This window comes from Hippopotamus amphibius, chromosome 17, assembly GCF_030028045.1.
Source record: "Hippopotamus amphibius kiboko isolate mHipAmp2 chromosome 17, mHipAmp2.hap2, whole genome shotgun sequence".
Taxonomy (NCBI): domain Eukaryota; kingdom Metazoa; phylum Chordata; class Mammalia; order Artiodactyla; family Hippopotamidae; genus Hippopotamus; species Hippopotamus amphibius.
The window spans coordinates 55,513,130-55,535,137 of NC_080202.1; the positions used below are offsets into that span (position 1 = coordinate 55,513,130).

General features: G+C 57.6%; 1 protein-coding gene across 11 annotated transcripts in view; it reads right to left on the minus strand.

The window, feature by feature from the left end:
- SEPTIN9 (septin 9) overlaps nucleotides 1-22,008 on the minus strand; it is a 165,795-nt gene that overhangs the window by 25,681 nt on the left and 118,106 nt on the right. The window contains exon 1 of one of the 11 annotated variants that reach the window (XM_057714712.1): nucleotides 13,532-13,612. The exons of 7 other annotated variants lie outside the window; for them this stretch is intronic. The gene's annotated coding sequence lies outside the window, so the exon portion shown is untranslated. Of the gene's footprint in view, nucleotides 1-7,190; nucleotides 7,268-13,181; nucleotides 13,245-13,531; nucleotides 13,613-22,008 lie in introns of those variants that run through there. 3 more of the 11 variants (XM_057714710.1, XM_057714709.1, XM_057714708.1) reach the window with 3 other exon arrangements.

Here is a 22,008-nt window from a genome sequence, read left to right on the forward strand (position 1 = left end):
TCCCTTCTAAAGATGGAAACACGGAATATAAATGACCGAATTTTGCAAATTTGTGCAGGCAGGGATCAACGCATGAATTTTTAACGCACACATGGCTCCTCTAATTTGATAACTAATTCCAAATCGAATTACACTTCACACTTTGTACAGGGCAGGAAGCGTCTCCCCAAAGTCTGATCAGGAACCGGAAGGCCAGAAATCTGAGACTTTGCCCTCTGGCCTGAAACCGAGCTTAGAAATCTAGCACAAAGGCGAAGGCCTCTCCGGAGAAAGACAGGGTTTGCAAATGCAAGAGGCTGCATCTCTCCCGGCTGGAGCCCCGGCTTTTCCCCAAGAGGAGACCCAAGATGAAACTGCAGTTTTACAGTTTCTGTGTGAGGAGAGATTGGGTGGAAAGAGTTCCCACGACCCTGCACCCTCTGTGGCACCTGGGAGGGGACACAGCAGGAACAGTGCCCATCCCCACCCAACTCCATGCAGGGGCTCAGGGCGCCCCAAAGTCCAGGAGGGAGGCTCCCCACTTTTACTGCCTGCCCTTTACTCTTGCCAAAACCTTTAAAGCAAACTTCTCTTTTGTCCAGGAAAGAATCTCAAGAAGCTCTTCGTTTCTGCCAACATGGTTTCAATTGGCGTCGGTCGGTAAAGCCAGATTTGGACAGCATCCAACTCTCAGCCCGCCCCCCCTTCTGGAAGAGGCCCCCTTCTGTTCTTTCATTTCCAGCCCGCCTCCCGCCTCCCGCCTCCTCCTCCAGCCGAGCTCCTCACCCAGGCTCAGCGGCCTATTGAAACATCAATCTTTGGTCAGAGCAGGCTCCAACCTGCACTCTGTCCTATTCACTTCCTAAAAAGCGGCCTGCAGAATTGATGCTGCGGTGAAGGCCAGGGAAGAGGTCTCTGACTTCCTGTGTCAAGGGATTTATCTTTCATTTCGTGTCCCACCGCCCACTCGCCTCACAGGATCAGGGAATGTGCCCCCGAGCCGCCTCCCACCCCAGGGAAGCTTCCAGCATGATGGGCCCCTGCCCCAAGGCAAACCCAGAATCCAGCCCCGGCCAGCCCGCCCACCGCGCGGCCACAGAGATTCCGTTAGTTCTTGGCAGATGCTTGCAAAGTTAAAGAGAGAAAGAAAAGATCTTCCCCTTTGGATGGGTGGAAAGTAGCCATTTGTCACAGGGTGGAATTTCCTCTTATCAGGGATGTCCCCCTAAGGGGAGGTGGGGGGGGGGGGCAGAGCCTCCCTACCCCAGCCCCCTCTCCTATCAGAAGGACTGTCAGCAGATGCACACCAGAGCTCCGTGGCTGGGGAGGCTGGGGCGCTGGGGGCTCCACCTCCCACAACTGATGAGATCACTTAAAATAACCAGACAGGGGTCTCTGGGGTGCAACAGGGCGTCCCTCTGCCAGGAGCTAAGTAGGAAAAGAGCTTTTCCCCCCAAAGATATCAAGCAATTCCCTTCTCTTGTGCAGATCAGTCCACTCAGGCTCCAGAATGCTACCTAAGGTCTCCCCCTGCCCTGGCCCCTTCAGAGAGGCAGAGAGGTGGGGGCTGAAGGCAGGGCCAGGGAGGGGGCCGAGCAGGGAAGGGGAGAATTCCTAGGCCAGGAGTGGACGCCTGACCAATGACCCCTTTAGGAGGGAGGACACCTCACACCACTGGAGGGTCTGGGAACGTTTGGGGGAGGAGCGAAGGGTGAGCAGCTCTGGACCATTTTGAACCACGTCGCCAAACCATCGACAGCTTCCGCTATGGGCTGATGTGAGCTGGGGGAGCTGGAGTCATGCTCCCTTCCCACCTACGGGTTCTTCCTGCTCAGGAGGGCAGGGGGTCAGGAAGCGCTGTGCTCATGGCCTGGGAACCCGCAAGGCCCCTTACACGGTTCCTTCCGTGTCCATTCCGCAGACAGCCCACCTAGGCTGTGCCCACCTGCCTGCAGGGCTGCTCAGAGCCCTGCCTGTCAGAAAGACCCCACTGCTCCCCGCCCCACACAACCCTGAGCCCCTGCTCTCCCAAGAGAGCCACTCAGCAGAGCTGAGGCGCCAGAGCAGGCCTGTGAAATCTTAGGACACACCCCGAGCCACGACTTCAAATGCTCTCTGAAGTGAGGATGGGGATGGATGGCTGGCCTACCAGAGCAGCCTCAGAGACACACGCCCCTGTCTACCCCAGGCCCACGCCAGAAAAGAGCAGCATGTGTGGACAGCTGCCTGGTCACCCCTCGGGACACACATGCATCACCCTTGAAACACTGCCCGGGGGAGACGCTGGCTGTGGGCAGGGTGCACAGACACCCCTGAGCCCTGGACGGGGTGGACACCAAAGCAGAGCAGGCAGGACCCAGCTTCCTGCACCTCCTGCACGTCCTCACTCTGTGTGAAGCTTGGGTGCACCTCTGCACCAGGGCTCTAACCAGAGGGAACCGCCCATCCTCTGAAGAGCGAAGCACACGGGTCACCCCTCACACCAACTCACAGGGATGCAGCCCGACGGCCCAGCTTTTCCTCTGCTGATTCTCCTCTGTCTCTGGCTATTGGTTCTCAGCCACCTCGCTGGCTCCTCTTCAACCTATAGAACTAGGTCTGGTCCCAGCTGGATCTCTCCCCAGTGACTCTGCCCATCCTCTGGGCATCGAACGCCAACGTCTGTCCAGATTCACACACCAGTGCCAGCCTGACCGTTCCCCTGAGTCCGTCATGACTCAGCAAAGATGTCCCACTGTGCCAGGCCCCCTGCCCATAAGTGGTATCCGTGGCCCCTGCCCCAGTGAAGTCTGGATGTCTCCCACTGAACATGCCTCAAACAGAACTCTGGACCTCGAGCCTACCTCCCCCACACCCCTGCCCCCATGAGTAATGAGTAATGGCATCCCCATGCATCCAGTTATTTCAGCTAGAAATCCAGGCACCAGCCCCAGTCCCTCCTTCCATCACCCCAAATCCAATCATCCATCCCAAAGTCCTATCAATCTGAATCCAATACATCTGTAGGCAGTCGCCTTGCCTCCCACCTCCACAGCTCCCACAATCCAAGCCATTGCCATTAACTGCCCTCCCCTACAGTCCATCCTTCTCAAAGCACCAGGAAAGCCTGTTTAAAACAAATGAATCTCATCATTCCCCTGGCTTGAAACCCTGACTAGTTCCCCCGGCACCTGGGATAACACAAGATCCCGAGGCCCCAGAATCCTGGGGCTGGGGTCTTGTTCCATCCCAGACTCCCTGTGTGACCCTGAGCAAGGAACTTAACCTCTCTTTGCCTCAATTTTCTTATGTGTAAAATGGGATAATAATATGTGCCTCATAAGAGTGCTATGAGGACCAAACGAGATGTGTACAAAGCACAGAGAATAGCGCTTGGCATGGTAAATGCTCTAAGCATCTGTTAATAAATACAAGCCCATGCCCAGCTCTCCAGTTTTGACATGTGCACTGTCTCCCTGGCTCCTTTCAGCTCCTCAAACAAGGCTCCTCAGAGAGGTTCTCCCTCGGCGCTGCTCCAGGGTACTCCCCTTGTGTCCCCTGGTTCTCTTCCCGAGTGGCCCTGCTCACGACTTGGAATTGCAGATTTCACCTTCCTCTGTGGAGTGCCCGGGTCTGTCTCCTTTGCTGCTCACAAAACCTTACACATCGAAGCATCCAGTAGGATGTTCAATGAATGAATGAATGAATGAATGAATGAAAGGTGAGCTTGCTGTCCCTTCCTCCTGCCCTCCTCTCTTCCCAGAGCATCGAGGGGCCGGCCACTGCTCCCGGCTCAAGCCACGTGGCGCCTCTCCGGCCCTGGCCCCCCTGTGAGGTTCCCGCAGCGCTGGCCTGCATCCTTTCCCACGGGCTTCCCGGGCTTCCCCCTCATTCGGCTTTCAGTGTGTGGCAGCATGTGAATGAGATGTGAAAAATTTCCGGTTTCCATCCTCCTTCTGGAGCCACAAAGCACCTCGGCGGAAGGATGGATGGACTTCCTGGGACAGCTCCTGCCCATTCAGGAAATTGTGCTCAAGATACAGTCAATGGGGGATGGGGGTGCCCACTGGGGTGGGGACACTGGGTGGCCCCTAATCCCTACCCTCTTCCTCACCCCCAACTGGAGCTCAGGGCACGTGGGGTCTCTCCCAGAGGCTTGAGGAAGGCAGGGCGGGCAGGGCTGGTGGGCAGGGGGCGTAAGTCCTTACACCTGGGCCCACCCTGCACTTTGTGCCAACTCTGAAACCTCGGCACTGGTCTGGCCAGTGCTCGGTGAGAAGTGGGTCCCCTACGTGGAGTGGCCAGGCCAACAGTCACTAGGTATCCATTAATTTGCTGTCCAGCAGTTAAATCTGACATATCACCAGTCCAAACTTGAGTTATTTGGTCAACTGGCAAAGACTACTGATCGAGACACATGTAGGGGTTCTGTAGAAGTCCCAAAATGTACCCAGTCATGGCCCCTAGGAGGTTGGCCAGGAACAAGCGGCCGGGCTGGGCCATCAGAGGAGGGCTGACCCCAGGGCTGGCCTGCGCACAACACTTTACAGTTTACAGAGCGCTCAGATTTGCTTTATTCTTTCCTATCCTCGTCTTCACATCCTTCCTTAGAGTGCACATTTCCTGCCGTAATTAGCTGAGATTTTTGAAATCAGACCAAACTAACAAGAGCTACAGTAACAACACGTTCTCCTGCAAGTTGAGACGAAAGTTAAAGGAGGAAGCACGCCGGTCCCAGGAGCCTCCCACACTCGCTAGGATGCAGCATGCCCCACCCTGCCCACAGGCAGACCCGAACCCACCCGCATCCCCAATCCCCCGCACCGGGAGGGGACCTACTGTGGATCGAAAATGCCCGTCTTCCACCCGATCCTCTTCCACCAATCTTTCTACGCCACAGTCAGCACAGAACCTGGAGGCCCCCGGAGGGTGGGAGCCGGTCCCCTCCCAGGTCTCCACAGCCTGAGGCTCCGGGAAGGAGCCACATTCATATGGTAATTTCTGCCTGTGAACTGGCGAGGAGCAGAGGCCCCTCCAGCTGCCGGGCGGGCAGGAGGGAGGGCCAGGAGGAGGAGAGAGGGAGCCTGACCACTCGGCCTTCTTCCCGTGACCGCGCCACTGGGCCCTCCCCAGGGCGCTCCCAGGCTGTGACACTGAGAGTGGACGCAGCGGGCGCCCAGACGTGCACAAGGGTGGACCTTTGCTGGATGCACTTGTGCGGTGGTTTAAAAAGACAACTGACATGCATTCGCCCTACAGCTTAACTTTTCTGCGTGTGATGCACAGAGCAATCCAGAAACGCTGTAGCATGTCGCTCCTACAGATCTGGGAGAACTGTGGCGACCCTCACCCCGTCCTGCATCCCAGAGGCAGCCCCCCCAGCCCCTGCATTTCCAAGGAAATGCCTCCCCACACCCCTCCTCCCCGGGCCAAGGCTGGTGGTGAGGGGGCACGTCACCCTGGGGGAGGGTACGCCAAGCCCACCCACTCCTTCCCACCCACTTCCTCTCACACTGCAACTAGCTCACTGCGGCATGCGTCCCTGGCTCCCCAGAAGAGAACACGCAGACCTTCCATTTCCCCTTTCTGCCTTGTTCTGGGCCCCGTGTAGGCGCAGGAAACTAGAAGTCAGCGACAGGACCCAGCTGCAAACCCAACCAGCTCTCTGCTCCCCGAGCCCACCCCCAACGCATCCACGCATTGGTTCCACATTGATGCATCCTGTTCCACGGAGCTCAGCCCTTGACTCACAGTGAAACAAAAGAATCCCCAACAAGTTGCACAGAGACGCAGACTGAGACACGACATGCAACATGCTCACAGCCACTGGGGGCGGGGCCCGAGGGACCGGTGGGGCACCCCCACCCAGCAATGGTGAGCCAAGCTTTCCCAGGTGACCCCGCGATTCCCCAAGAGAAAGGAAAACACACATCCACACCCAAACGTGGACACCAGTGCTCACTGCAGCACGATGCGCAAGACCTACAAGGTGGACACAGCCCAGATGCCCATCAATCGATGAAGGGATCAACAGAACGTGACGGAGCCCAAAGACAGAATACGACTCAGTCATAAACACGGATGGAGCCTGGACACGTTACACGTGGAGAACCTTGAAAACACTACACTAAGTAAAAGAAGCCAGACCCAAAAGGCCACCTACTGTATGATTCCACTCATAAAATACCTAGAACAGGCAAATTCATGGAGACAGAAAGCTGATTCGTGGTTGCCAGGGGCCGGGAGCAGGGAGCTGGGAACGGAAAGCAACTGCGAATGGATACGGGTTGGCGGGGGTGGGGCGGGGGGGGTGATAAAAATATTCTGGAATTAGTGGTGATGGTTGCCTAACTTTGTGAATATACGAAAAGCCACTGATTTATACACTTTAAAAGAGTGAATTGGGATTTCCCTGGTGGCGCAGTGGTTAAGAATCCGCCTGCCAATGCAGGGGACACGGGTTCGATCCCTGGTCTGGGAAGATTCCCACATGCCGCAGAGTAACTAAGCCCATGCACCACGACTACTGAGCCCATGTGCCACAACTACTGAAGCCCGCATGCTGCAACTACTGAAGCCCGTGCGCTTAGAGCCTGTGCTCTGCAACAAGAGAAGCCGCCCTAATGAGAAGCCTGTGCACAACAACGAAGAGTAGCCCTCACTCGCCGCAACTAGAGAAAGCCCGTGCACAGCAAAGAAGACCCAACGCTGCCCAAATAAACAAATAAAAATAAATTTTAAAAAACAGTGCATTTTCTAGAGTGTGAATGTATCTCAATAAAGCTATTATCAACAAGAAGGCTGATGACGGAGCTCCCCAGGGAACCAGAGCAGGGACTGCGTCCTCTGGTCCACAGCCGGCCCCCAGCACTGATCCGGCACACGGTCGGCTGCAACCCAGCGTGTGTGTTGTGGGGGAGGGGGAGGGGGCCCCTCACCCCGGTGACTTTGGTGACTTCTCTACCTGCCCAGCCTGCTCCTCACGCCACCCGTGCTCATGAGGACTCAACGTGGATTTTTAAAAAGGCCTCTCAGGGTCGTGGGCCGGAACCCGTCCCGGGGAGCAGGCGCCTTTTACAGAAGGAAGCCGAAAACCTCACCCTGAAAGGAGGGGGAAGTGGAAGTAAAAACACAGCCCATCAGCCATCAGGAAGGTTGAACTTGGCCCATCCCAAAGGGACAAGAGAAAACCTTTGCTTCCCAAGACATTCCCTCAGACCCCTTCCACGCACCTGAGCCCGCAGGGGGGGCAGGAGCAGGACCCAGGCCCAGCACCCACCTGCGGCCCTGCCCGACTGCTCAGGTGCTCAGTCCCGTCACAGTCTTCAGCGCAGGCCTGGAGGAAATGATGGAGGGAGCTGGGGCTGCTGGGGGCGGGGCGGGTGCTGCCGGACTTCCTGAGCCCTCTCGGTAGGACCCACCTCACATCTGTTAGAGGCCCAATCCTCTCCCGCCTCATCTCAAACCCTAAGGATGCCAAACAAGCCACAACGAGAGAGAATTCAGTTCAGCCCCACTTTTACAGGGTTGGCACAGGCCCCAGAGGGAGACAGGCCTCTGGGCTGTTCAAGGTTTAATTATAACTTTAGCGCTCGGGTCTCTGGCGCTCCGGGGTGTGAATCAGCTCTTTACCCCCCAGCCTTCCTTGGAGAGCCCCACAGGGAGCTGGGGAGGAGCCCAGGGAGGAGCCAGCTCAGGGGGCACCCACGGAGGGGGGTTTTCCTCACCTCCACCCACCCCACAAAACCCGAGGACCAACCCACCCCATCCCCGACTCACACGTCTCCCCGCAACCCAATGAACCGGCAGCAGACAATGCAGACACTGAGGTGCACACAGGTCACCCGTCCACCCCTCCGCAGCCACGAGGGGCCTGGCCCCCAAGCACAGGGGCTCCTCTTCAGCTCCGGATTGCTGAGTGGATGAATGCAGGAGGAAGTGAATGAGTGGATGGGGACAGAGATGGCTGTTGGCCCACCAGCGGGGGTCCCAGGAACCTCAGGGAGATGGGACTGGGCCGTCCAGTTCCACAGAGAGCCCTGGAGGAGGCTGGGGAGGCAGCCAAGACTTTGGAAGGATGGAAAAGGACAGCTGAGCAGCTTTGTGCCAAGCAAACAGGAAGCAGGAAGCAGGCATCTGCTGAGGGGGTGCTGTGTGGGGGTGGCCCTGACGGAGGTGAGCGATGTGAGGAGCAGCTGCCCCATCTGCCCTCCCACCACCACCACCTGGACACGCTGCCCCACACCTCCTGGACCCCCTCCTCTGCCCTGACCCACCGCGCTCCTCTCAGCACTTCAGCCCCACAGGTGGCCGTGGAGGCGGGGTGGACGGCAAGCGACCAGAGCCCAGAGACGACGGAGAGGCCCCTTCCCACCTGTCCTCAGCACCTCACAGGCAGCGGGTGACACGATGGAGATCCCTCTGTTCACCCACTTTTTAAACAATTGCACTTAAACCAACGGAAAACAAAAGCCTGGTAAAACATGTTCTTTTCCCCACGAGGACAAGTCTGGGAGGATAACGTTTTGCCATGGACACATCCTGACCCACCATTCACCTCCGCCTCGGTTCCCACCTCCGTCACGTGGGGAGGGAGGGAGGCAGCCCCACCAGCTGGTGACAAAGGTCGCTTCAATGAAACTCCTTGACTTGAAGACTGGGGGCCCCAGGCACCCGGTCCAGAGTAAACCGTGGTTGGAGGGCAGCGCCGGGCATGGGGCTCCGGGCCTGGCAGGCTGACTACAAAGCCACCAGGGTGACCAGAGTGACAGCAGCAGAGCGTGCAGTTTGCAAAGTGGCCCAGGTGCCTCCACTGTGTGCCCTCCATCACCGCAGGGCCAGGGGCAGGTGAGTGAGGCCAAGAGGCTGCCATCGTCCTCCCGTTCCCCCTCGGGGGGCTGCGACAGCCCCTCCACTGCTCTCCGCACTCTCTGCCCACCCCTGGCCCCCACTGGCCCCCACGAGGCTGCTGTCCATCCACCACTCATCTCCAGGGCCCACAACTGACCCCGGCAACGGGCAGCCCTTCCTCTGTCCCGGGCAGACGAGGAACAAAAGGCTGGGACCCTGTCCTCACTCCCCTACAGCTCCGTCAGCACCAGAGCGTGGGGGCAAGCCTGGGATTATCTGGTCCAGTCCCCTGCCCCAGGAAAATGTATCAAAATCACCGAAGAAATGCTGCTCTTTCGTCCATTTTCTTAAAAAAAAAAAAAAAAATAGAAAGAAAGAAAGGCTCCAAGGAGAGCTCGTGTGAAGAGAGCAGAACAAATGTCTGTTCTCACAAGGCTCTCTCGAGCGTGTCTCGCAGAAACCACAGAGTATTTGGATAAAAGATGAAACGCAGTATCACGTGGGGCTGCTCAAGCTTCCACTGCGACAGCAACTGAGCAAGCACCTGGGCACCCAGGCTGCCACCAAGAACAGAGAACACAAGCCAGCACCAGTGCACAGTCCAGGGAAAGACACACAGACAGGACGCAGACGGCCCCACCTGGCGTGGAATGTCCTCCGCGCAGGGGGGAAACTCACTTTCCTGCTCCCAGGAAAGGAAAACCTTATCTGCTGTCAGGGGCCTGGTGACAGGCCTGGGAGATAAGAGATAAGGATCTGGGAGGCAGGAGGAGGTGCAGGCACATTCCACCGGGGACACCAGCAAGGATGCTCTTCCAATGCCGACGGAGTGACCGCAGGCCACTGGGCACTCAGTGCCTGGCACGCGCAGAGCAGGACGGGGGCTGGCGTCCCCTCTGGGAGACACGGCCCTGGAAGTGGGTGCTGCACGCCAGGCACACAGGAACAGAGGGAGGGGGGCCACCGAGGTGGGTGGACCTCCTTCCCAGAGGCCTTGTGGGGGTCAGTGTCGGCGACTGAACCCCAACCTGGAGCTTCTGAGGGTGGCTTGGGTGCTCAGGAGCTGACATCTCGCAGAGGGTGCTCCTCCACCCCCGGCTTCAGGAGAGCGACAAGACATTGGGCGCTTCTGCGATGATCCAGCTACTGAACCCAGATTAAAGGGTTTACACATCGCATTTACGCTGGAACAGCCCGGCAGAGGGAAAACGGGTTCATCTTTATCTTTCAGGCCCTGTGAGCTGAGCTGTCCCCTCCCCCCAAACCAAGGCCCAGCCCGGCTCCCCAGACAGGTGGGTGGGGTGAAGCAGCTCCCGAGAGCTGATTATTAACTCTGCTCTGAAGGTGGACCGGTGAGCCCAGGCGAGGACAGGTGGCAGTTCAGGCCCCTGCAGAGCCGGAATCAGAGCTCCCTGGGCCTCCCGGGATGAAGCCCTTCTCCACCCGCCCTCAGTGGTAATAACAGAGAAGGGAGTGGCAGGTTTGAACCCTGCCCCCCCACCCACCCACACCCCAGGCCCAGATGTTCCCCCTGCTGCTCTGGCAGCCCCATACGGGGCTCCTGGTGAGCCCGCCGGGAGGTAGGCAGGCTGGAGGGCTCACCAGGTGGGGCCAGGCACCCTTCTGGCTGCGATCAGACCTGCACCGTCGCTGGCCCCCAGCCTGCTCATCCAACAGGCTCGCCCGAGGAGCTGACTGTGCCCAGCCGCCACCCAGGAGCGTTCCTGGGAAGGCGTCAGAAGGCTCCACCGAGCTTCTGAGAACAGGTCCCTACCTGTCCCAGGAACCGGGCTGGCACTCAATTAACAAACCAAAGCCTGGTGCTGGGAGGCAGAAGTCTGGGAAGGGAGTCCCAGCCAAGGGCTATGACTTCTACTGGAAGCATCTTCCCCAAGACTCCCCTCCTGTGGGAAGCTGGACCCCTAGGATCCTCAGTGCCAGGCCATATCCAACCCTGCATCTTTCTGAAGCCCAGTGGCATCAGCGGCCTAAGCGGAGGTTGGGGGGAGGGGGGCCGAGGAGAGGGATGGGCGGGAACAGCAGGTGTAGAAGACTGAGCATCCCTGCAGAGGATCCTGGCCAGGGACTCCGGGTGGCCAGCAAGCACCTGGCCTCAGCTTCACACGCTAAAATGAAGTCCTCCTCCCTACACACCCGGCCCGTGGGAGAGGGAGGGAGCCCAGAGCCGCTGGCAGTATGGGAAAGCTGGCCCAAGAGTGAACCGTGTAGGGGCTGACCGGCTTCCTAAAACAGCCTTGAGACCTTTGACACCATCTCTGACCCGGCTGGAAGCCGGCGCTGCGCCAGGCTGGTGGGGGGCTCTCCTTCCGCTGAATGCATCTCAGCGCCTAGGAAACCTCTTTCCTGCAGAGCCGCCCTATGTGACAAGAGCAGCGCAGGCTGCTGGTGACACAACAGGAAGTGGGGAGGGCACAGTGGCTGGGGACCAGGGAGGGATTGGGGAGGCAAGTCTGCCCAGGGGCCCTGGTTGCCCTAATGGGTTCAGGGCTTCTGCGGTAAAAGCCCTCGTGAACCCCATCCTCGAGGCCTGGGACAGCGGGCCCGGCACTCAGGGAAGGACCATGGGCCCCACAAGGCTTGGGCTGGCTGTGTTCTGCCTTGTGGCTGCCCCCTTCCCATGAGAACAGAGCTCTGTCTCCTCCATCTCAGAATGCCTGGCGCCCTGGTCCTCCCCACGCGCCAGGTGAGCCGGCCGTCACCCCCATCGCAGTGCTGGCCACGAGGAGCAAAACCTGGCGGAAATGCAGACCCAAAGCAGGGGACCCGATAGCACCGCAGGTGCCACAACCCAGAAATGATCCCAGGAGGGGTGGGCGAGGGTCAGCGATCACGCAGGTCTCCCCAGGAGGGGCATAAAGAGAGGTCAGCCACCTTCCCCAGCACGTCTTAACCCAGAGAAGGCCCGAGGGGAAAGAGGTGGGAATCCCCCCTTTTCAAAGAGGCCTCATGTGGATGCTGGCTCCTCGGCCCCAAGCGGTTAAACAAACTTGTTCTTCTTTCTATTTCCTGAAAAGGAGCCCCCAGGTTGCCAAAGAGAAGCGACATTTATGTAAACACCCATGAAGGCCCTAAGTTTCAAGGCAAAACAGCAATGAATGATGTGGGGAAAGCACACACAATTATGAGCAAAGAGGGTCTTTTTCTCCCTCCTCCCAACAGGTTTTTCCAAGCGGGACCCAACCTGAATTCCAAGTAGGGTGCTGTCCTCACTGCCAGAAACCCACTGTATGGACCAGAAACCCGCTGTATGGACTGCTGCCTGGGGGCACATTTTTCTCCGGGAAAGGAATTTCAAACTTCTCTTTGGTGAGCAGAGATGCTTCCCCAAGCCTCTGACAAAAATGCCAGCAGATTTCACGGCAGAGACAAGGATGAGAGGCAGCAGCCTGGAAGCTGAGTCAACCCCCAGGGGACATTTGGGATGAAGTCTCAGAGCAGATGGTACTGCCTGTGAAGCACCTCGGCCCCCCAGCGTGGGTGCCTGGGGTGACACGCTGGGCTGGCTGTGGGATTTGAGCCTGGGGGTTCTCCCAACTTCTCGGCTGGGCCGGAAGCCCCCTGGGAAGGCACGTCCCCGGGAAGGCACGTCCCCAAGAAGCCGTGTCGCCACCCCCACTCCTCGGCATGGCGTGGCGTGGCGTGGCGTGGTGTGGCGTGGCGGACGCCCTCTCGCTCCATCCTCCAACAAAGCACATGCATTCCAGCCCCGCACCCCGCCACCCCCCACGCCCCTCTCCCAGCGAGCTCCCAGAAACACTGCACGCATCCCAAACTGCACGCATCCCAAACACCCCCCAGGAATCCAGACGAGCTGCAGTAGAAACTCCCCAGATCGCCATGCCGGCCACGAGATCTCTGATGCCGGCATTTCTAGTGTCGGTTGAAACTCATCTCCAGGCGGTCCTCGGAGCCGCCTACCCCTAACGGCTGACGATCTGGACGGGACGATTTTAAGAGGCAGCGGTGGCCAGTCCACATGTCCTCCTGCCCTCCTGGAAGTCAGGGAAGTCCCTGGCGAAAGGGAAATGGGCTCCAAGAAACTCCTGGCCGGGGGAGGACTTAACCACTCGGGGAGCCGGCCAAATATTTACAAAGACACGGCTGTGGCAACACAAAGCCCTTCTCTTCTGCTCCGCGGCCGAAAATCTGGGCCCCGCGTGGAGACCGAGCTCCCGCCGCCCCGCTCCTGGGGCCCGGGGGGCTGTCCTGGCGGCCGGGGGGCCGAGCCCGCGGGCCCCGGGGAGGCGCCCGTCCCGCCCGGCCCTCGGGGGGAGCTGCCCGGCGGCCGGGCCACCTGAGGGCCCCCTGCAAGCGGTGCGAGGCTGGAGGGAACAAAGGGAGCGAGGACTCACCCAGCAGCTGAGTCGGGCTGCGCTGGCCGCCTGAGAGCGCGGCCCGCCCACCGGGTCACATGGCTCGGAGCCGAGCAGAGGATCAAAGGGGCTTTGTGGCCGAGGAACAAGGAGCCTCCCAGAGCGCGGGCAGAGGTAGGGAGGGACCGCCACGGCCTCCCTGCAGAGGGGGCAGGGCGTGGGGGGCGGGGGGGGCAGGCGGAGAGAAGGGGCGCCCTCCGGCAACCACCCCCACCCCGGGTGCGTTATCTGTGCCTAAGGAACGCCAAGGAGCCCAGGTCTCAAGCCAGCCTGAGTCACCCAGAAAAGGAAAGTGATCCCTGGGAAAGAGGTCTGGGAAAGAGACTCACCTGGACAGCCGGCCGGGCGGCCCTTCTTCCCCAGCCCGTCCTCCCGCCGGGGTGGAGTGCAGGGCGATGCCAAGACGCTGACGCTGCCCGCAGGCACCCTCTCTCCCTGCCGCCCCGCCCTCACTCCCCCTTTGCCAGGTGCACCCTCACCTGGTCCTGACCCTGGGCAGCTCGGATGACAGGCCGCCCTCCCCAGGAGGTCCGGGCTTCCCGGCAGCTGGGGGTGGGAGCACAGCCAGCCCTGCTGTGTGTGCGGTGGCGGAAATGACCCCGGAAGGGAGAGGAGAGGACCGGGCAGGGGCTGGGGAGGCAGAGGGGGTGGCCAGCTCACCCTGAGCTCGTTCCTCTTCCTGAAGCCTCTGACTCCCTGATTCCCGATTCCCCGATCCTGCTCCAGCCCCTCCAGCCCCAAAGGGCCTGGGAATGAGTCACTGAGTCTCCTCCTCTCTCCCCTCCCTGCAGGCCCCTGGGAAGAGCTGAGACCCCCTCAGGGGATGGGCTAGGTGGTCCCCAGAGGAGGGAGCTTGGGAGTGACCCTGTTGGGGGTGGGCCTGGACGCTGGGACCGGCCAGATCCATCCTGTGCCACGACCTCTGACCCCGAGGGAGTGAGTCACTCCCAGGCACAGGCGGGGCGACTTGGCTCAGGGGACTCCCACGGGAGGAGACAGCTCCTGGGGGCTGGTGTGGGGGTCTTCCTGGGGCAGGGAGTGGTTGGTTCAAGTGCAAAAGAGCGTGAGTGACCCCTGGGAGGGCTGTTTTAGGGGCAGTGACAGCCGCCCATCCATCCTCCTCCCTCCTGGAGGAAGCCCTCCAGCCCCACCCTCGTGGGCCAGGCCACACCCAAGGTTTCCCATTCCCAGATCCCCCCTGCATGGTTGGTGGGCAGGACCCCCTCCCCCCCCCCCACCAGCCACACGGGCAGGCTGACCACGTCCACCACCATGCCCCTCAGCAGCCAGCTCTCCCCAGCCGTGGCTACTCCCACCCCTGACAGCCGACTTGCCCCCCATCGGCCTCTGAGGTCTAGGGGTTTGCCACAAAGGCTTCAGGGGCCTGTGTCCCACACCCCTCCCCACCCCCACGTGGAGTGGCCATGCAGAGCTGCTGCCGTGGTCTCCAGGCACTTGGCCAGAGATGGGGGAGTGTCCGTAGGCAGGATGCGTGTCCGGAGCCCTCGTTTGCATCTCAGCGGGAGGGAGGCCATGGTGGATCCCAGACATGGGCCTCAGAGTCAAAACCAGATGGAGGCCTCTTCACTGGAACTAGCTTTGGCCCATCTGCTGGCCTGGACCTTCCCCATCTATAAAATAGGCGTAATCAACTCCAACTGCAAGAATCCTGACACCGCCGCCCACTTGGCTGGGCCCTCAAAAGCAGCTCCAGGAACCAGCAACAAAGGAGGACAGGTCAGGCCTCAAGGTTAATTAACACAGAGCCTCTGCTCTGCCCTTGCCCTGGCAGCCTCCTCCCCCCAGCGCTCCCCTCAAGCCTCCTTCTCACCTCTCCTTGTCCCCCCAGCTTTCTGGCCCCAGAATCCACTCCCAGGGCCCACCACCCCTTTCTGGGCGCCAACCAGCTGCTCTCCAAGCCCACCCCTTTCCCTGCCCCTGCCCGCCGTCTCCCCCTAACCCCCAGATCTCTGGCCCAGGAGGCGACCTGGGTGCTTTGTAAACAAGACAAGCTCCCCTTGTAACTTTCCCTCACTTGTCACCCATGGGGCTCCCAGAGCACAAGAGAGGGAATCCCTGTGCCTGACACACCTCCCCACCCCATCCCAGGGGCTCTTGCAACACAGAACCTCTGCCCCCCCGCACCACTCAGAGTCCAGTGCCACTCAGCACACACTCGGCATCTAGAGAGCGCGGCCTGACGCCTGCGCAGCTGCCCATCCAATCCTCTGGCAGAAGTGCAAGGCCGTCCACAGACGGGCCAGCCACATACATGATTTTAAAGTTTCTAGTATCCACAGTAAGAAGAAACAGGTGACGTTAATTTTAATGCGTTTTACTTAACCTAAAATAGCTAAAATATTATCAACCCAACATGTAATCAACACAAAAACTTTTGAGATATTTACACTCTTTTTTCTTTCTCCGTACCAAAATCCAGCATGTGTTGTATACGTACAGCACCTCTCGATTTGGACTGGTCACATTTCAAGTGGTCAACAGCCACACGGGGCCAGTGGCTACTGTCCTGGACCGCACAGCTCTCCTGTGAGATACTGTTGAGGCCACTGAGCCCTACATCTCAGTGTCCCCTTTCTGGGGACGTATGGGAACATCTCTCAGATTCCACCATCAGAAAGAGCAGAGTTTCTCCTAAGAAATCACTTTGCCAGATGTGTGCTAAGCGTCATCAGATCGTTCCAAAGATGTCAGTTCCTGCAACTGCCAACCCATCCCTTTCTGGGGTTCCCTCGCCTACCTGGCTCACGGATGCTTGGGCCGGGATACACCCCTGACTCAAAAGTAGCAGTTCAAGAGTGAGCTGGGCTGTTGGAACTACCCAGCAGCATGGAGCCAGGAACCCCTGCCTCCTGCTCCGAGGCATCCAGGCACTGACCTCCCCTGCAGCCGACAAGTACCTCAACATGCTTCTGTTTATTTACTTCAAAGTTGCACAGAATTACACTAATTAAAAAACAATCTACAGAGACAGAAAGCAGTGGTTGCCAAAGCAGGGGCAGGCGTGGCTGGGGAGCGACTGCTTCATGGATACGGGGTTTCCTTCTGAGGTGATGAAAGTGTTCTGGAACTAGGTAGTGGTGATGGTTGCACCACAATGTGAACCTGTTCATGGTAAATGAAAGAAAAAAGAATGTAACGTGTCCTTACTTTCCCTTGAGCCAGTTTGATTTCCTGTCTTGTACCTTAAAACCAGAGGGCCCTGGGACTTCCCTGGTGGCACAGTGATTGAGAATCCACCTGCCAATGCACGGGACACGGGTTTGATCCCTGATTTGAGAACATCCCACATGCCGCGGAGCAACGAAGCCCGTGTGCCACAACTACTGAGCCTGCGTGCCACAACTGCTAAAGCCCATGCACCTATAGCCTGTGCTCTGCAACGAGAAGCCACGTCAGTGAGAAGCCTGTGCACCGCAACAAAGAGTAGCCCCCACTTTCCACAACTAGAGAAAACCAGTGCACAGCGACAAAGACCCAAGGCAGCCAAAAACAAACAAACAAACAAACAAACAACCCAGAAGGGCCCTGAGACAAAACAGGAGCCCTATGGGAGACTGAATCATGCCCCCTCTTCCTGGAACCTGTGAGTGCTGCCTTACACGGCAGGATGGACCCTGCAGAGGTGACGAAGAACTGCAAGATGCAATATTATCCCGATTATTTGGGTGGCCCCAAACGTCATCACAAGGGTCCTTACAAGAGGGACTCAGAGGGAAACGTGAAGAATATAGAGAGGATGACCACGTGATGATGGAGACAGAGAGTGGGGTGATGTGGCCAACAAGCCAAGGAAAGCCAGCAGCCACCAGAAGCTGGAGGAAGCGAGGATGGCGCCTCCTCTGGAGCTTCCAGACCGAACCAGCCCTGCCGACACCTTGACTTAAGCCCAGTGACCCTGATTTCAGACTTCTGACCCCCAGAACTGTAAGAGAATAAATTTCTGTTGTTTTAAGCCACTGAATGTGTGGTAATTTGTTACAGCAGCCACAGGAAACTCATACAGCCCCAAAGTCTGGAACTCGACCCGTGTAAGTTAGGATGAAGAAACAAACACTCAGAGCTGCAGGGAACTTCCTTCAGGCCAGGCATCCGTGAGCCAGACCCTTCCCAGACCCGATGGGGTGTAAGTCGGGTTTTGGGGGAGGAAGTTGGTCTCACCTCCACGAAGCTAAGAAAGCCCCCCTCGCTGGACACCAGCTGATGTGCAGTGGAGGAGGGGCGCCACGGTGTCCTCAACAAGGATGCTGTGGGCCGTCTCCACCTGCCCATGAACAGAGCCCACCATCCGCCCCTGGGGAACCCCCAACAGAAGGGTCGCCAGGGGCGGCAGCACCAATCAGCTGTCCTGCAGCAGGGTCCTACTCTGGAAGCCACAGAGGAACAGTTGGGGCTCCCACCTCCAGCTGGGCCAACCGGGTGAAGAGTACAGCAGCCTCTGGGGGAGTCACCCGCCCTGCAGGGCAGGGGCACTCATGTGATGCCCCAGACGGTTGCTCTAGCATGCAACAGCAGAGCCGCGGAAGAGAAGGAAGTGGTTACACAGCGTCCTCCCTCCCTCCCTCTCTCACGCACACACATGCACGTGCAAAGGCGCACACACACCGCCCCCACCCCAGTTCCCAGGTCCTGAACATTCCTCCTGCCAAGCCCAAAGCCTGGTGGTAAGCACAAAGCTCGGCCCTCCTGCCAACTCCCTTCCAACCCACCCCGGGGGCAAACCCCCATGGGATACAGCAGATGCTTCCTGTGAAACGCCAAGAAAAACATCCTGCCCTCTCCTCTGCGGGCAGGTGGCTGGGCTCCCCCCACAGGAGGACAGGGGAAGGGCTGGGCAGGTTGGAAGGGTGGGTCCGGGGGCTGAAGTGGGCCGGGAGCACACACAGCCACATGCCCCCAGGGGCGGGAGGTGGGGAGCCCATGTGCCTAGAGGCAGGCAGACCTCAGAGAGGTGCTGGTGCACACACAAAACCCCACTGTCCCTGGCGGTGGGGGGGACCCCCAAAGTCCCAGAGCAAAGGCTCTGGCAAGCACAGGGAAGGGAGGGCCCCCGCCTGCAGTTTCTCTCTGCAGCAGAGGAATGCTTGCAGGGGCTGCTTGTCACACGGGGTTGACATCTTTCTTTTTTCCAGTTCCTGCTCAACTCAACCTAGGAGAAAGTTCAGGCTGCCCCTCATCTCAAAAACAGGGCCAGCCCACATCTTTTGGCCCAGCTCCCTCCTCCAACTGGAGGCTTGCTTTCTTCCCCTCTGAACAACCCAACCTCTTAACACTTGGTCCACGTTGCAACTTCCACCTTCCCACCACCTGCTCACTTCTTAACCTTTGCTACCTGGCTTCTGCCCATTTCACCATTAAAACCAATCCTCCCAGCCAACCTCCAGTTCCTCTGCCCCTTCCGACCTTGGGCTCAGCACATGGCGTGTACTAACCACCCCTAATTTAGAAGGGCACGTCTCCCAGCAGCCTTCATCTCCTCATCCCCCAAGACAGGGGTTTAGAAGCACACGGGGGTCTCCTCTGAGATGCGGGGAGAGGAGAGGCTGGCCTTACATCCATCATCAGCTTCAGCCACGACCCCCCGACTGACGCCTCTAGTCCTGACCGCCTTCCCGCCCAGCCACATCTCCAGGCATGCTGTGTTCTAAGGACCCTATGCTCTTCACCCAGGCCCCGTAGTCTCCCAAACCCCACCTAAACTCCCCTGTTAGAAGTCACCACTTCCAGGAAGCCCTCCGGATGTTTCTCCATGAGATGTGACCGCCCCCTGCGCCCTTTCACGTTTCCCCGCCTCGCATCCTGACATGGAGCACTTGCCTGGCTGACTTACTCACCTCCTCCTGGGCTCCTAGGTAGCGGCCCCTTAAATATTTGTGGCCCCTTAAATATTTGTGGAACTCGGAGGCAGGAAGGCCCCATTTCCTCCTTTCTAAGAAGCACTCCTCCCACTCCCACTGTCAGGTTGCATCTTCCCCTTGCAGGCATCTTTAATACACATTTCTTTTTCCTCCTGAAAAGCTATCATTAAATCAACAATGTGTCAAAAATTATCTGATGATACCTTAACTCTAATTGGCAGAGACTCTATTATTCTGGTGTGATAGAGACTATGTAGCTGAGCAGTTGCCCCAGGCACACTTCCAACCCCACCACCCCATCCTCCTCCCAGAGTCCTGAACCAACAACACCATCAGATCCTGCACTGATTTCAAACAGAAACCCAGTGTGTCTATCGCCCTGTGAGCTCTCTCCGGGAGTGTCAGGAGGGAGGACCGCCAGGTGGGGGCGCTCCAGGCTGGCGTTACATGCGACGCTCTGGACTGCCTTACCCTTCACAGAAATAAGGACCAAAACAGAAGCTTAGCAGCTTAGGTGGTAAATTTTTGAGTCAAACAATTCACAGTTTGGTATTTAGAGGAGGGACTGAGGCTCTGAAACGGGGGTAGGGGACAAACAAGCAGAAAAGGGAGGGTATTTGGCTTCTGCAAAGAGGTTCTCAAGCCCGGTGGCATATTAGCATGCTAAGGGAAGCTTCTAGGAAATAGGATGCCCGGGGCCCCACCCCAGCGATTCTGATTTAGCTAATCTAGGGGTCGGTAATTTTTAAAAGTTCTCGGGGGACTCCAGGGGGCAGGCCAGGTTGAGAACTACCGGTTAGGACGGACGGACACATACACACCCCTGAGGTGTGATCAGATCTTGATAACATTTTAGAGCTGGGTGTGCCCAAGAGACACACAGCGGGTGAGTGGGGTGGGGGTGTGAGGGTCGGCAGTTCCCACAGCTAGGGGCCCGGGCCAGTGGGGCCCCCGTTAATTCAGTGGGCAAGGCTTGGCCTTTTTATTAAGGGTCTCCACACTGCCCACTGCCTGGCTGGGACAAAAGGACACCTAGAAAGGGGTCCAGGATACACTACTGCGGCATGTGATTTGGGACAGAAGGCATTCGAGTTCCTTAAATCTTATCTGCCTAAAAGCAGAGCCTTCCAGAAGAACTCCATTGTCATCGATTCTCTCCTCTGAACAACCTGGGAAGATTGACTCTATCACAGCAGACGAGAAGCCTGCACGCAAAACCATCCTATCCTATACAGATACTGTCACAAAACTATCCTGTCTCCCATCTCTCCTCCTAAGGTCCCATTTATCTTTCCGGAGTCCTTTGCTTTCCAGTAAGTGCTCTTCTCCCCCTCCCCTTCCCTGTGAAGAAGGTCTGTATATAAGCCCCAAATTCTAAAGTTCCTTTGAGTCACAGTCTTTGGTGAACTCCCTTATTTACCTGCTTAAGTCTGTCTTTTCTCCGGCTAATGTGGCTCTTGTCAGTTTAATTTGCAGACCCCCCAAAGACTGAACCTAACAGGGTAAAGTAAAAGTTTTCCCTCCTCAACATCCACCCAGAAAAAACCCTCTTCACTGCAGACTGGCACCCTCCCCACCCAACACCCAGCATTTTCAACCCCTGTTTCTCAAAGTCTGTTAAAGCAGGACAACCTGCCCTACAGGATGCTCCCATCCCAAAAGCTTTCCTTAGTCGAATAAATTTGGCAATTGGTGCCCTCTACCATCCTTCTTTTGGATATTTACAAATCCATTTCAATATATTTTTGAATTAAATTCTACAATGTGAGTTTTTTTAAAAGTTGAAAGTCTTTATTTCCCAAATTTATTGGACTGTGGAACCCCTTTGCCTCTCTAATGCCTATCAATAAGCCCACAGAGAATACAGTTTGGGAAACATTGGTTTAGACTTAAAAGCCCATCAGCTCTCTGCTCTTGCTTTAGGCCAGACATCAGACCAATCCAGCCTCTCTGGACACAGGTCAGGGAGGGCTGGGAGTGGAAAATAGTCCCACAGAGAGGGTAGCTTACCTGGGGTAGCCACAGGTCTTGGAATAAGATTTTTTAAGTCCAAATTCCTAAATGACCAGGGGACACAAGAATGGTGAGAGCAGCATTGTTTACAAAGGCAAAAAAGGAATTAAAAACCACCCAAATGTCCATCGAGGGGAGTATGGAAAGCTATAGTGTATCTGCCTGTTGAATACCATTTGGCAGAGAAAAGGCACAGGCCAGAGCTACAGGCACTGGTGCAGGTGACCTCAACCCACAAATAGAAAAAGTAAGCAGCAGAAGGCAGCCTATCCAGAACACGCTCCTGGTTATGTCGTTTTGAGCTGTGTAGCAAAAGTTCTAAGGTAAACAGGGGAACGATAAATAGATAAACACGTATGCAGGTCATGTCTGGTGAGAGGAAGGAAACAGGACTAGCAAATGTCTGCTTGTCAGGCTAGACAGAGGCACCCAGGCGTCCACTGAGACACTGCATGTTTTAATTTTTTTTATAACGCAAGCAATCTTTGCAGGCACTGGGGAAGCAAAGCCCTGCGCCTGTGTGTGGCTAACTGGCCAGGTGACCCCAGAGATGAGGCATCACCTCCCTGAGCCTCCGTTTACCCACCTGAGACCGAGAGCAATGAACCCACCTGCTATTTGGCTGCTGGCGAGGAGGGGCCTCAAACTTCCTGCCCTCCCTTGTGGGGTTTTGGGGAGGGTGGTTTGAACTAACCATGTCAAAGTGCTTTGAAAGCCACATGAAGCTTCTAATCAAGGGGAACCGGGGATTCTGGGCCTGTTTTCATGACCTGGCAGAAAACACCCCAGCCCAGGAAGCCTTGTTTTCCCCTCCAGGGCGGAAGCCTCAGGCTCAGGCTCAGGAGTGAGGGCTGAGAGCTTTTACAGCTGCTTAGGGCGCCTGATATGAGGTTTGTCAGCCCCAGACGCACTTTTAA